Source organism: Aptenodytes patagonicus, chromosome 6, assembly GCF_965638725.1.
Source record: "Aptenodytes patagonicus chromosome 6, bAptPat1.pri.cur, whole genome shotgun sequence".
In the NCBI taxonomy this organism is placed as follows: domain Eukaryota; kingdom Metazoa; phylum Chordata; class Aves; order Sphenisciformes; family Spheniscidae; genus Aptenodytes; species Aptenodytes patagonicus.
Window position 1 is genome coordinate 73,847,277 of NC_134954.1, and position 12,761 is coordinate 73,860,037.

Sequence of the window (12,761 nt, forward strand, 5' to 3'; positions counted from 1 at the left end):
TCTGCTATAAGAGACGGAATATACAGCTTTGGCATGTGGCTAAATCCACGAAAACTCTGATACGTGTTTCAAAAATAGCCCTTAAAATGGTATTGAAATCAAGGAAATGCTGCATGGAACCATAACAGCAGCGTAGCAGCGGTTGTGTTCTATATGTCTTACTGATATAAGGGAATTCACGGCAGCTGTCAAGGGCCTCCATTCTACCTGTGGGAAGATGCCTGAAGGTATGCAGAAGGGGGAGGCTGGGGAAATACAGGTTTTTAAACCCTGACTCTTGTGGAAATATGGAGCTTTATTCTGGTTTACCAGAGGCGATTATCTTCACTAAAAATTCAGATGTTATATATGCCAAAGTCATTGGATAAAAGAGTTGATAACTGAGACAAAGACTGGAATGCAGATCTTCCTCCTCCCAGGTGATCGTCTGCTCTGTGTGTGTGTGTGTAGTCTTTCTGTCTGCAGGATGGACCTTTGATGTTCCTTGCAAGGTATATCAGTTTCAACAAGAGAGATCAAGAGCTTCCCGCTATAAATGAACAGATCGGCTGTTGATAGAACACTTTCTTGGAGAAACGGTGGTCTGAATCCTAGCAAGAATTAACCCAGATCTCCCACATCTGAGGCAAGCGTGCCACTTAACTCCTGTTGAATGGAGCTACCGAGTGGGGCAAAGCAGCCCTACCTCCAGTTACTTCACTCCCCATAAGCCTCCCTCCCCACAAGTGAAGGAATCTGGTCTGAGTGCCATCTGGATCAAACCCCTCAGATGAAGCCCTCAAGAAGGGCTTGTGAATACAAGTGTGAGACTAAGCTGCAAGATAGGGTGGTAAACTGCTCAGGCCTGCCAAAATTGGGTGTGCCTGAAAGCAAAATTTCACGTGATTAGAGAATGGAAAACTTTGAGGTGCCTGGGGAATCCTGGTAGCAGCTGAGAGGGTGGATGTGTAGATTGCAGTTTTTCATTTGTGTGTCTACTGTGATTTTTTTTTTTTTAATTTTTGGGGTTTTTGAAACATAAATTCCTTTTGTGGATTTAAACCGAGGTGCTTGAAAAAGTTGCTGTTTGAGCTCTGCAAGAAAAATATCACATCAGTCCATCTCATCAAAATCAGCTCAAGTTTCTGAAGTCCACTCGCAGAAATAATTTCTGATGGTGGATTTATGTATATGACTGCCATACATTTCATGGCTAACATCAGTTCTAACACAGGAATGGTTTGACTAGAGTTTGGTTTAGGTTTTTTCCAGTCTCTATGTTGGTGAAGGAAGACTTAAAATTGAAAGATTAGCAGTTTGTGCTTGCATACATTTTCACATCTAGAGTATCGACAAATCACCCAAATGTCTCTCCCCACTGGACAGATTGACCTGTCAGTGCAGTGACCAGTGGTTTAGAAAGCTGGAATTTTTATATTCTATTTTAATAGGAAAGCCTGAGGCTGTGAATATGTATCATGCAATGCAATACCCAATAGTATATCAGACGCAGGGGAAGTTCATTGTGCCTGTAGCTGTAATAGTATGTTAAATACCAGGGTTATTAATCTTTCATGTTCTCAGAAACTTGTAGTCCATATATTAATGTGTTTTTGTATGAGATTTAATTGCTCAGACTTGTAACAACTCAGAACTTAGGATCCCGTTTCCCACTGTGACTCGAGTCTTGAGAAATCGGTTCTATTTAAAAGCAGCAAATTGTTGTTTTGATTATATTACGTTCTCAATAGCATATGGAGGTTCATCCATGTTTGCTCGGAAGGTTAATTTTTAAGGACAGGTATTAGGTGGCAGACAGCAGATACATGTTGTAGTTAGGCAACCCCAAAAGCCTTCTGGTCCCCATATCTGTGTGTCTTAAGTGATAAAGGTGTTAATATAAAGAATATCAGAGTCTCCCTATTGAAGTGGACAGTCTATTGGGTTTCTGTGTTGTTTCTCCATAGTGGTAGGTGGTAGATGCTGTCCATGGAGTTTTCTTCAGGTTCGAGACCGTCTAAGGCACCTGAAGGTGCACAAGTCCATGGGACCCAGTGAGATCCATCCGCGGGTCCTGAAGGAACTGGCAGATGAAGTTGCTAAGCCACTATCCATCATATTTGAGAAGTCGTGGCGGTGCAGTGAAGTTCCCACTGACTGGAAAAGGGGAAACATCACCCCTATTTTTGAAAACATAAAAAAGGAAGACCCAGGGAACGACAGGCCAGTCAGTCTCACCTCTGTGCCTGGGAAGATCATGGAACAGATCCTCCTGGAAGCTCTGCTAAGGCCCATGGAGGACAGGGAGGGGATTCGAGACAGCCAGCATGGCTTCACCAAGGGCAAGTCCTGCCTGACCAACCCAGTGGCCTTCTATGATGGAGTGACTACATCAGTGGACACGGGAAGGGCCACAGTTGTCGTCTGTCTGGACCTCTGCAAGGCCTTTGCCACGGTCCCCCACAACATCCTTCTCTCTAAACTGGAGAGGTAGGGATTTGATGGGTGGACTGTCCGGTGGGTGAGGAATTGGTTGGATGGTCGCATCCAGAGGGTGGTGGTCAACGGCTCAATGTCCAGATGGAGACTGGTGACGAGTGGCGTCCCGCAGGGTCCGTACTGGGACCGGTACTGTTTAATATCTTCATCAGTGACATAGACAGTGGGATCGAGTGCACCCTCAGCAAGTTTGCAGATGACACGAAGCTGCGTAGTGCAGTCAACACACCAGAGGGACAGGATGCCATCCAGAGGGACCTGGACAAGCTGGAGAAGTGGGCCCATGTGAACCCCATGAGGTTCAACAAGGCCAAGTGCAAAGTCCTGCCCCTGGGTCGGGGCAACCCCCAGTATCAATCCAGGCTGGGGGATGAAGGGATGGAGAGCAGCCCTGCCGAGAAGGACTTGGGGGGACTGGTGGAGGAAAAGCTGGACATGAGCCGGCAATGTGCGCTCGCAGCCCAGAAGGCCAATTGTATCCTGGGCTGCATCCAAAGCAGCGTGGCCAGCAGGTCGAGGGAGGGGATTCTGCCCCTCTGCTCTGCTCTGGGGAGACCCCCCCTGGAGAACTGCGTCCAGCTCTGGAGCCCTCAGCATAAGAAAGACACGGACCTGTTGGAGCGGGTCCAGAGGAGGGTCACAAAAATGATCAGGGGCATAGAACACCTCTGCTGTGAAGAAAGGCTGAGAGAGTTGGGGTTGTTCAGCCTAGAGAGGAGAAGGCTTTGGGGAGACCTTCTTGCAGCCTGTCAGTACTTCAAGGGGGCTTATAAGAAAGATGGGGGCAAACTTTTGAGCAGGGCCTGTTGCGACAGGCCAAGGGGGAATGGCTTTAAACTAAAGGGGGGTAGATTCAGACTAGATAGAAGGAAGAAATGTTTTCTGCTGAGGGTGGTGAAACACTGGCCCAGGTTGCCCAGAGAGGTGGTGGATGCCCCATCCCTGGAACCATTCCAGGTCAGGCTGGACGGGGCTCTGAGCAACCTGATCTAGTTGAAGATGTCCCTGCCCACGGCAGGGGGGTTGGACTAGATGGCCTTGAGAGGTCCCTTCCAACCCAAACTATTCTATTCTATGATTCTATGATTCCTTTCTTTGATAATACAATGAGCTTTATTCTGTAAGAAGAAATTACTGTTTCCTGTAAAATCAGTGTAATTTATGGAGCATTTCAACATCACGCCATGCAGTAATATTAGTGATCTGGCAGAGACATGCACTAGTGTAGGTCCTGGAGGCAATGTAGCAGCAACAGCACGGCTATTCAGCTTCCTTTTCTAGAGACAGCTCAGTGGGCGCTAATCTGGGAGGCTCTGGGCTGTGGCACAGCGTAGCGGCACGCTTTCAGCCCACATAACTTTCCCTTGAACTCATTCAAAAGATTTTTGGAACGTAAAATACATGGATATCATTTCTCTGCAGGGATCTCTCTGCTATAGCTCTACTAGGTCTGGAATCGCACCGTGGACGAAATCTAGCTTAGCTTTGTATTGCTCTGATTAAGCCAAGCATCTAATTTTGTGCATAAATCTGTGAAAGTCGATGGGAAAGCCTGTGGCAGAGAGATTTGCTGGTCTGGGTCCTGGGTGAGGTTGACTAAAGAACATACTGGAAATTTACACTTTAAATTATGTTTTTGTTAATCAGCATTTGCTTGTATGACACACGTCAGCACCAGCCCTGAAGATAAGAAGATGTTTTATAGATGAGTGGAGCCCAAGCCTCAGACTAGGGCAATGATTTTCCAAAAGTAAATGGCAGCCGGGAGTGATGCTGGGAAGGGAATTCCGGAGTTACGGCTTCCTGCACTTGACTGGGATCATGTCAGCACCGTATTCTCTATCTCAAAGAAATTACCACAATAAAACACCTTAATGTTTATCTTAACATAATAAAGAAAGGTATTTCTTACAATAAAATATGATTAGACCTGTGGAAGAAATAATAGTCTCTGAATTAACTTCAGATGAAGGCAAAGTGTACCTTTTATTACACGGTTTTGGCTTTCACATTGCATAAGCTGAAAGTAGTAATGCTTATTTTTAAAAGTTAAAAAACAAAATTAAAAGGTTAGAAATTTTTTTAAAAGGCTTTGACATTCAATCTGTCATCATTGTCTTCTCAAGAATGCATGCAATGTTTTAAAAAAAAAAAAAAGGCAAAAGGAGAGGGTTTTGTTGAATGACATTGATCTTCTTTGGAGTTCTTGTTTGGTTTTCTGCTCATTAAGCTCCTGACATGGAAACAGACTTGAAAAGGCTGAGAACGATGACATTAGATGTAGCTTTTAAGTATGTCATCAAGTCTAGTAATAGAATATATACTGAACTTGATTTTTTTTTTTTTTAACAGCAAGAACCAATGTTTGAAAGTAATGCTTTTCTTCTGTGCTTCTCTTCACTTTGAAGTGCAACACCCCGTATACCTTCAGAAGATTTATAAAATAGACTACTTGCGAGGTTTCATCTTAATTTTTGAAAATTAGTTTCAGTTCTTCTAGCCTGTATCAACAACATTTTTGTGGCTCGGTGCATATTGTTAAAAAGTGCACAGGACCGGAATGTATGGGAAAATGGAATAGATATTTTGTACTTGAGAAAGAAACTGGTTGATGTAAGCCTAAGTTTTCATGTTGAGTGACAAAAATGATAGACCTCAGTACGGCAGGGATAGAGAAGAGGTGATAGAAGAAACAGTATAGGAGACATAAATCATGTCCTTCTTATATTTTCTCGCTTAAAAAAAGTATAAGGGAGCAACTGTATAGTGCAAATAACTCAAATTCAAATGCTGATTATAATACAAAGTTGAGAAATTCATTACCAGAATCATCACTGGAGAATATGAAAAAGGGGAATCTTCTCTCTTTTTATCTCCTAGAGTGTCAGAAACAATGCGAGGCCACATGTCACCAGTACAGCAGAGCGGTTGATGACACCGGCACAGGCCAGTGGCTTCCCTGTGGTGGTTTTTGGAAGTTTCTGTGAAGTATTTGGCAGAGGTTGTTGCCTCTGAGCCAAATGGCCTGTTAATAGGCTATACCTATTTGTTTATACGGTGCCTGCGGTGGCAAAAATGTTTTGCATATGTATAACCTGCATAGTGGGAGGGATTCGAGGGTTTTTTCTTCATTTGATGTTATGCTGAACTTCCTCAGAAATATTTAGAATACCTGGCTCCTACATGATTTTTTTTTTTTTTTTTAAACACAGTTTTCTGCTACGTATTTATACGCATCCTGGAAGAAACCTAAGTGCCTTTTTGTATAGCCCTTCATATCTTGGTTTCTGTAGCTGAGTGCTTGATAGTCAGTATTCTGCCTGCTGCTGAACGGCTGCACTGATGAGAGCTGCCGGTTGTTACCACGTTCCCTGTGACCTTCACCGGCCTCTTCCAGGGCAATGTTGGAAGTATTTTGCATGGTTGTTGGGATGTGATTTGTGAATCCTCTCAGTATTCCGTGCCTTAGTTTGTATTGTGGACATGGAAGTGAATTGGGGCAATTAAAGTATTGTAAATACGTGCCTGCTTATTTTTTTGTGGGGGAAAAAACCCCAGACAACCGAAGCACCAACCTTTTTGTTTTGAAAAGCTAGCAAATCTTTCCCACAAATTAAATTGTTAGATTTTTATTCTGTTGTAATACAGTGTCTAGAACCAGACAACGTGTTTGTACCGAAACTCATTCTAGTGCAAACTAGGGACTAGGAGGTTTCACTGGAGCTTGGCAAGGGTGAATGGGCCTCAGCAAGTGTCTGGATGGAGACTGTGAAATTAGAAGAGACATCTGAGAATATGGGCTGAAGCCTGCTTTCTGAATTAACTTACACTGAGTACAAGACTTCAGAACCTGTTTGAAGGAGAATTGTGGCCTTTCCCAGCAGAAGCTAAGGGTAACTGCACGTACTGCCCTGTACTAGAAATCAAAATCAAATCAAATTCATGTCTCTGGTACACAATTCCTGTTTAGCTTCATAGGAAATTTATTGAGGGGCTTGCTAAAGCCATGACGAAGCAGGTAACGTTGGTCTGATTTGTTTAAATCCATGCTCAGCCTTTCGGCATGTTTGCCCTGCATTTTCTTTCACTGTGTTCAGATTTCTGCCGATCTGAAATGCTGAAAACATGAATAGTGTGGATAGTATGTAATGGAGAGAGTTAGAAGCACCTCCGAATATAATGACGAAACTGATGTTATGAGGTACTACAGGTGGGTTTTGAAAATACCAGTAAAGAAACGGCATGCTTCGTATGCTGTAAGATAAATAGCAGAAGGGGGACAGCATGCTGAATGTAAGTCAGCAGTGTGGCCTTGCAGCAAGGAATGCAACCACGTCCTGGGCTGTATCGGCAAGAGCGCAGCCGTGCTTGAGGGAAGTGATCCTTCCCCTCTGCTTGGCCATTGCAAGACCACGTATGGAGTAGTGTTACCAGTTTTGTACACTCAGTACAAGCAAGACACTGACAGAGTGCAGCGAGTCTGGCAGAGGTGTCCAAGATGGACAGGAGGCTGGAGCACAGGAGAGGCGGAGACACCTGGGTTTGTTCAGCCAGGAGCAGAGAAGGCCGCAGGGGGTGTTACACCATCTCTTCCCCCAGCTGGAATCACCAAATTATTAATGTTTACATAGAGGGTGAAAGTCTGGAGAAAAACTTGGTGATCTAGGAAATACATACAAGTGACTGACAGAACAAGGGAAGAGGGGGTGATGCTAGCTGGGTCTGGCAGGCTGTGCAGCAGGCTGTCCAAGGGCGTGATCACAAAGTAGGGCAGGGGAGAATCCTTTTCCTAGGAATCTGTCTGCGGAGTTGAGCAGCTGATGCACCCACCCTATAGTTTCTTAAAATACACGTGCATGGCACATAAGTAGATCTTCCCTCTTCTGGGAAATTACATGTAACTTGCACTTTTCCTGATTCATCAATGCTGCAGAGCACTCCGCATCCATAATCGCACTCCTGTGTTGCAAATACTCTTTTTCAGTTTATGAAGTGCATATTTTATTTAATGAATTATTAATGCAAGCAAAGCAAAACAAGGAATTCATTCACTCCTTCCCATCGGCAGGCAGATGTTTAGCCATTTCCAGGAAAGCAGGGCTTCATCACAAGTAATGGTGACGTGGGAAGATGAACACCTTAACTCTGAACATCCCCCCTTCCTTCTACTTCCCCCAGCTTTGTATGCTGAGCATGACGCCGTATGGTGTGGGATATCCCTTTGGTCGGTTGGGGTCAGCTGTCCTGGCCGTGTCCCCTCCCAACTTCTTGTGCCCCCCCAGCCTCCTCGCTGGTGGGGTGGGGTGAGAGGCAGAAAAGGCCTTGGCTGTGTGTCAGCACTGCTCAGCAATAATGAAAACATCCCTGTGTTATCAACACTGTTTTGGTCATAAATCCGAAGCACAGCACCATATGAGGTACTATGAAAAAAAAACAAACAAAAAACCCACAAAACTATCCCAGCCAAAACCAGTACAATCCTACTTGCATCTGGTGATGTTTTCTTTTAGGTTTCCGTTAATCTCAACATATTTTACATAGTTCGTGCTTTCATCACTGGAAAAACCAAGCAAACATTTATTCCTTTTGCTAGGTAACTGAGTGCAGTGCTGCTTTGGGAAGAATGCTTTTTTTTTTCCCCCCTTCCTTCAGTTGTCTACTTCAAAATGGGGTTCCAGATTACAAAAACAAAGCAGTCTTTCCCCAGGGATTAGTTGTCCTGCAAAGATGTTTCAGATTCTTTAATCTGTAGTTTCTACTCTCCTGAAGTGTCAGGAATTGATGTAAACCATGTGCTTGTTTGTTGTCTTTGTATTCCTTTTACTAGTCATAGAGAAATTGAGAAGTTGTTTATTTTAATGTGTAGGGTTTTTCTCCAAGCCTAAACAATTGTTTGCCTTAAGTAATCATTAGATATCTTGTTCTACTTTGCATAAAAGAAGTATGCCGTCTCTTTCATTGCACAAAAGGAAACAATTGTTCTTGAATTCTCATTATATTCTCCTTGTTTCTAAATAGAAAGAAATGAAGCACTTGTTTAAAATAATAACCAATTAAAAAGTGTGCTTCAAACAAAATGGGATTTGTGTTACTGGGAAAAGAGGCTCCTTATGCTTGATGTGTTGTAAGTGCAAAGCGTACGACCTTTCAGGTGTTGAATATACAGTAATTCTACTTGGCTTTAGTCCATTAAATTAGCCACCCTGCTTTCTTTAGCTTGCTGGGAAAATTGCAAATGCATTGGTTTGTGTCTCCTTGGCAGTTAGGAGTTTAGCAGGACATTGATTCTTAGCGGACTTCCAGACAGAGTCCCATTGTTTATCGTTAAACTCTGCCAAGAACTTATCAGATGCTGGGTAATGAGCCCCCTTCTTTTAGAGATGCTTCAGTACTGTAAAGAAACTGCTAACAATTATTGACTTTCATTTCGTAGTAGTCATTTTAAATGAGAAAACCTTATTCTATTTTAACTTTTTCTTAATGGTTTCATCTGGTATATCGGAGGACACTTGTTAAATGGGATTTTTCAGTCATGGGGTGTGGTGTGGTTCAGGGACTGTTGCTTTCTCTACATCAATGTGCCAGCTCCGTAGGTATGAACTTGGTAAGGAAACTGATTTAGTAAAAAAACCCAAGAAAAAAAAATCCCCAAACACGACCAAAATGACACGTGAAGATGTGCGTCCTGTGCCGTTTTGTGATAGCTGATGAGGTGAATTAAAGGCTCGTTGCTGCCAAAAGAGCCCGTGTAATTTCCCTGCTCTCCAATTAATTCCCTCTTTCCCCCTTCGCCCCCACCTCCCGCTGCAGTCCATCCACCCGCTTGCTCCCTGCACGTTCATTTTCTGCCAGGCTGTCTGCGGAACGGAGAGGCCATACGGATGCTTCCGCAACTGCTCGTGCGACCGGGTAATTTATTGGAGCAATCGCAGCTATGCGGTGGTAGGGCTTTCTGCTGCAAGCGGTTACTCCGAGGGCAGCAGACGGTGGCCAAGAAATCCTGTGGGCTTTTCCCGACGCCGTGGCCTGTTTCAACTCTCTTCTTCTGCCTGAAGTCCCCAGCCACGGTGGCAGCTTGACAAGTGCGTTGAGCTGGCGCCGCTGCTAAAAAGGCAGCGCTGCTGCTGCGTGGTGCTGGCACAGCTGTTTGGGAGGCCGCGTGCGGAGCCTGAGCAGGGAGCTCATCTGGGTTAACGCCCGGCCAGGCCAAAAAACGACAAAAAAATTTGGTTGAAAAGAGGCTGCTGAAGCTTGGGAAAGGCCTCCGTCTTTTTTCAATACAAACACTACCTTAAGGTGCTCCTCAGGCTATGGTAGCAGTGTTTGGTTGCAATGCTCTTTCAAATGGCAATTTCTAACGCTTCTGCCTGACCGCCCAGGGTATTCTGATTTTAGAAATTAGATATTTCATCAACGTTAAAATATTACTCTCGCTGACACTATTGCAAGTGATTTCTAAGACTGCAAGTGAATTAGGCATCTCTTCTTTCCACTTGGCCTCACTGGTGTGACAGAACACACTGGATATATTCAGTGTGCGTTTTAAGCGTAACAATTCTGTTTTCTCAATTATAAAATGCAGCAGAAGGGGCTATCAAGTTCCAATTTCTTAACAGTTTTTAAAAGCCCATCTTGAAAGTTACTAATTAACAGTATCCTATAAGTATCATCATGTTAGAAGTCCTTGAAGATGCTGTACTTTGCTGTAAAACTTTACAAGTGTTATTTATTAAAAGGAGATAAGAGGGGATTACAGAAGATACAATGCAACCAAGCAAACTTTCTATCCATTTAGGAAAATATTTGAACTACTACTTCCTTTCATGGAAACGGTGATTAATGACCACTGAGCAAAGAAAACTAATCTATAGCGATAAAAAGCTTCATTGGTTACATCAACTGTCTTCAATCCCTCTTAATAAAACAGTACTGCCGTGGGATGCAGCAAGGGAAGATTCATGTGCTGAGAGCCAGGCTCCCATGGATAATTTAAGTTCAAATATACTTGCTGCACGTTTCACTGGTAACTATCTATTTGATCGGCATATGCTTTACCGAATCCTATCGTAGCTTCACCAGTACTGGTCTGTCCCCCTCTGTCACTTGGATTAGCTGTTTGGATGGCACGGTGGTTACATCCATGTCCCCAGAACGGATCTGTACCGACTGAAAACTCTCTCTTCATATCCGCCAGCAGACCGTGCATTTGTTCTGTCCTAACAGCTGCGTACCTACAAGAGAGCTGAAGAGCAGCTGCTGTGGTAAGAGGGTAAGAGGGCCAGAAGTGAAAAGACTAATTTTTGCATTTGGATAATCAAATGCAAGAGATGCTGGTATGGTTCAGCCGTAAGTAAATGCATCGTTTTTCTTGTCTTTTGTTCTGACTTGCTCTCTCCAGCTGTGCTTTCATAGTCACTAACTGCTTTGGTTTCCTCACCATTTGTTTCCTTCTTAGTCTTACAAGTCGTTGATGACTTATATCATCTCCCTTATATCAAGGGAGATTCATCTTCATTTAGTTTAAAATTGTGCCTAAGAATATTTCTATTGTTTCTTCCACTTTCTTTGGACTCCATATTTATGGAGAAGTGCTGACATCCTCAAAAAGGAATCTCAACTGTGTTTCTGTGCCCAGATGCTAATCTGGTCCTTGGAAAACAGTTTCAGTTTTGTTGTTTGCTTGCTTGTTTCCCACTTCAAATTTTTTTTGCAATATAGTAGGCTTGTAACATTCTTGGATTTTTGAAGTTCTTTAAGCTAATTGTGAAGATCCCGTTCATAATTTTATCTGTGCTTAAAGTTACCTTTCTACTTTAAATCACCTTTTGATGGTGACTTACAGCCTTCTCTTCTCTATTGTAGGAATACTTCTTCCACACTCTTTGTTGAGTAACATGCAAAAACGAAGCTTAAAACGTTATTTTTAGTGTAAGAATAAGAAAAGGAGGGATCAGAATGACTTACTCTTACCTTCTGTATATGCATTTAGGTAGATGTATTCCGTTCTCTAGAATTCCTTTTTCTGAAGTTAAATGCTGGCCCTATAGAGGTCAATGGGAAATTTTGCTACTACTTTCAATGATCAGGAATTAAATTATTTTAAACCCCTTTAACGCTCTGCATATTTTTGTTGTTCTCATTGTAGAGCAAAAATAAGATTTTTTTTCTTTTTTTTAATTTTTTTTTCCCCCAGCTTCTCTCCTCCATGATTTTCTGGGGTTTAGTTCTTACCATTTTCTGCTCAACTTTCATTTTAGTTCTAAAATGGAAAGAAAACAATATATCATTAAAGGATTTAAAAAAAAAAAAAAGAAATACTTTGGTAAGATTTTATAAATAATAAAAAAAGTGCTCTTTTTAAAATCCGGGCCACAAAAGTGGCCTCTGGATTTTTAAAGAAAACTTTCCTCTGTTTTTTGAAAGCTCCAGTTGTTTTGACTGGGATGTACTTTGAACACATTTTCCCGGTACTCCTGTAATGCAGTGTTTTGGGCTGAGCAGCCAGAGCAATGCACCCTTGTGCCTGCGTGGCGGCTGGGCTGGGGCAGCAGAGCCCAGGCGTCCCCCCCCCGGGTGCCGGTGCCGAGAGCCCTGTGGAGCCCGGTGCCCTGACGGGGAAACACTCATCCCCTGGCTCTCAGGTGGGTGCAAACTATATGGCTGGGGTTGGAGATAGGAGCACAAAGAGGGCAAAGTACAGCAACTTGGCTGTGCTAATCAGGAGACATAATCTTCAGCCTCAATAAGGTGATCTAATTATGACCTTTTTTGCAATTTATGTGTAAATTCTCCTATATTTGTAACTTTTTTTTTTCAAATGGTGCAAGAGTAATCAAGAGTACTCAGGGTGATGTAGTTAGTAACGGGCATTGGAGCATGAGTTAGCAAGTGCCTCTTCAGTCAAATTCAGACCACTTCAAAATAGTTTGTGGCGCAAGAGGAAACATTTTGAGTGATATTTCCCCTTACAGAGAGAGAGAGAGGGAAGCAGACTCAGAGCCTACTTAACTCTGTCCATGTTATCTTTAACGCACACATCCCCAGAGAGCCAAGTCAAATTTCATTAATTGCTTTGAACAGTCATTACACTTTTCTACGAGCACTTGATTTCTTTTTTGAATGGCCTTCATAGGCAAGTCCCGTTTTAAAAAAAAATGGTCACTCTAGATATCCCCTTTCTATAAAAATAGTGAGAAGACTGTTACCTGGGTTCAGTAGCTGACTAAACAGAAAGGAACAGAGCAGACTATTTAGATGTTGGCAGATATTAACACAGCAGAACA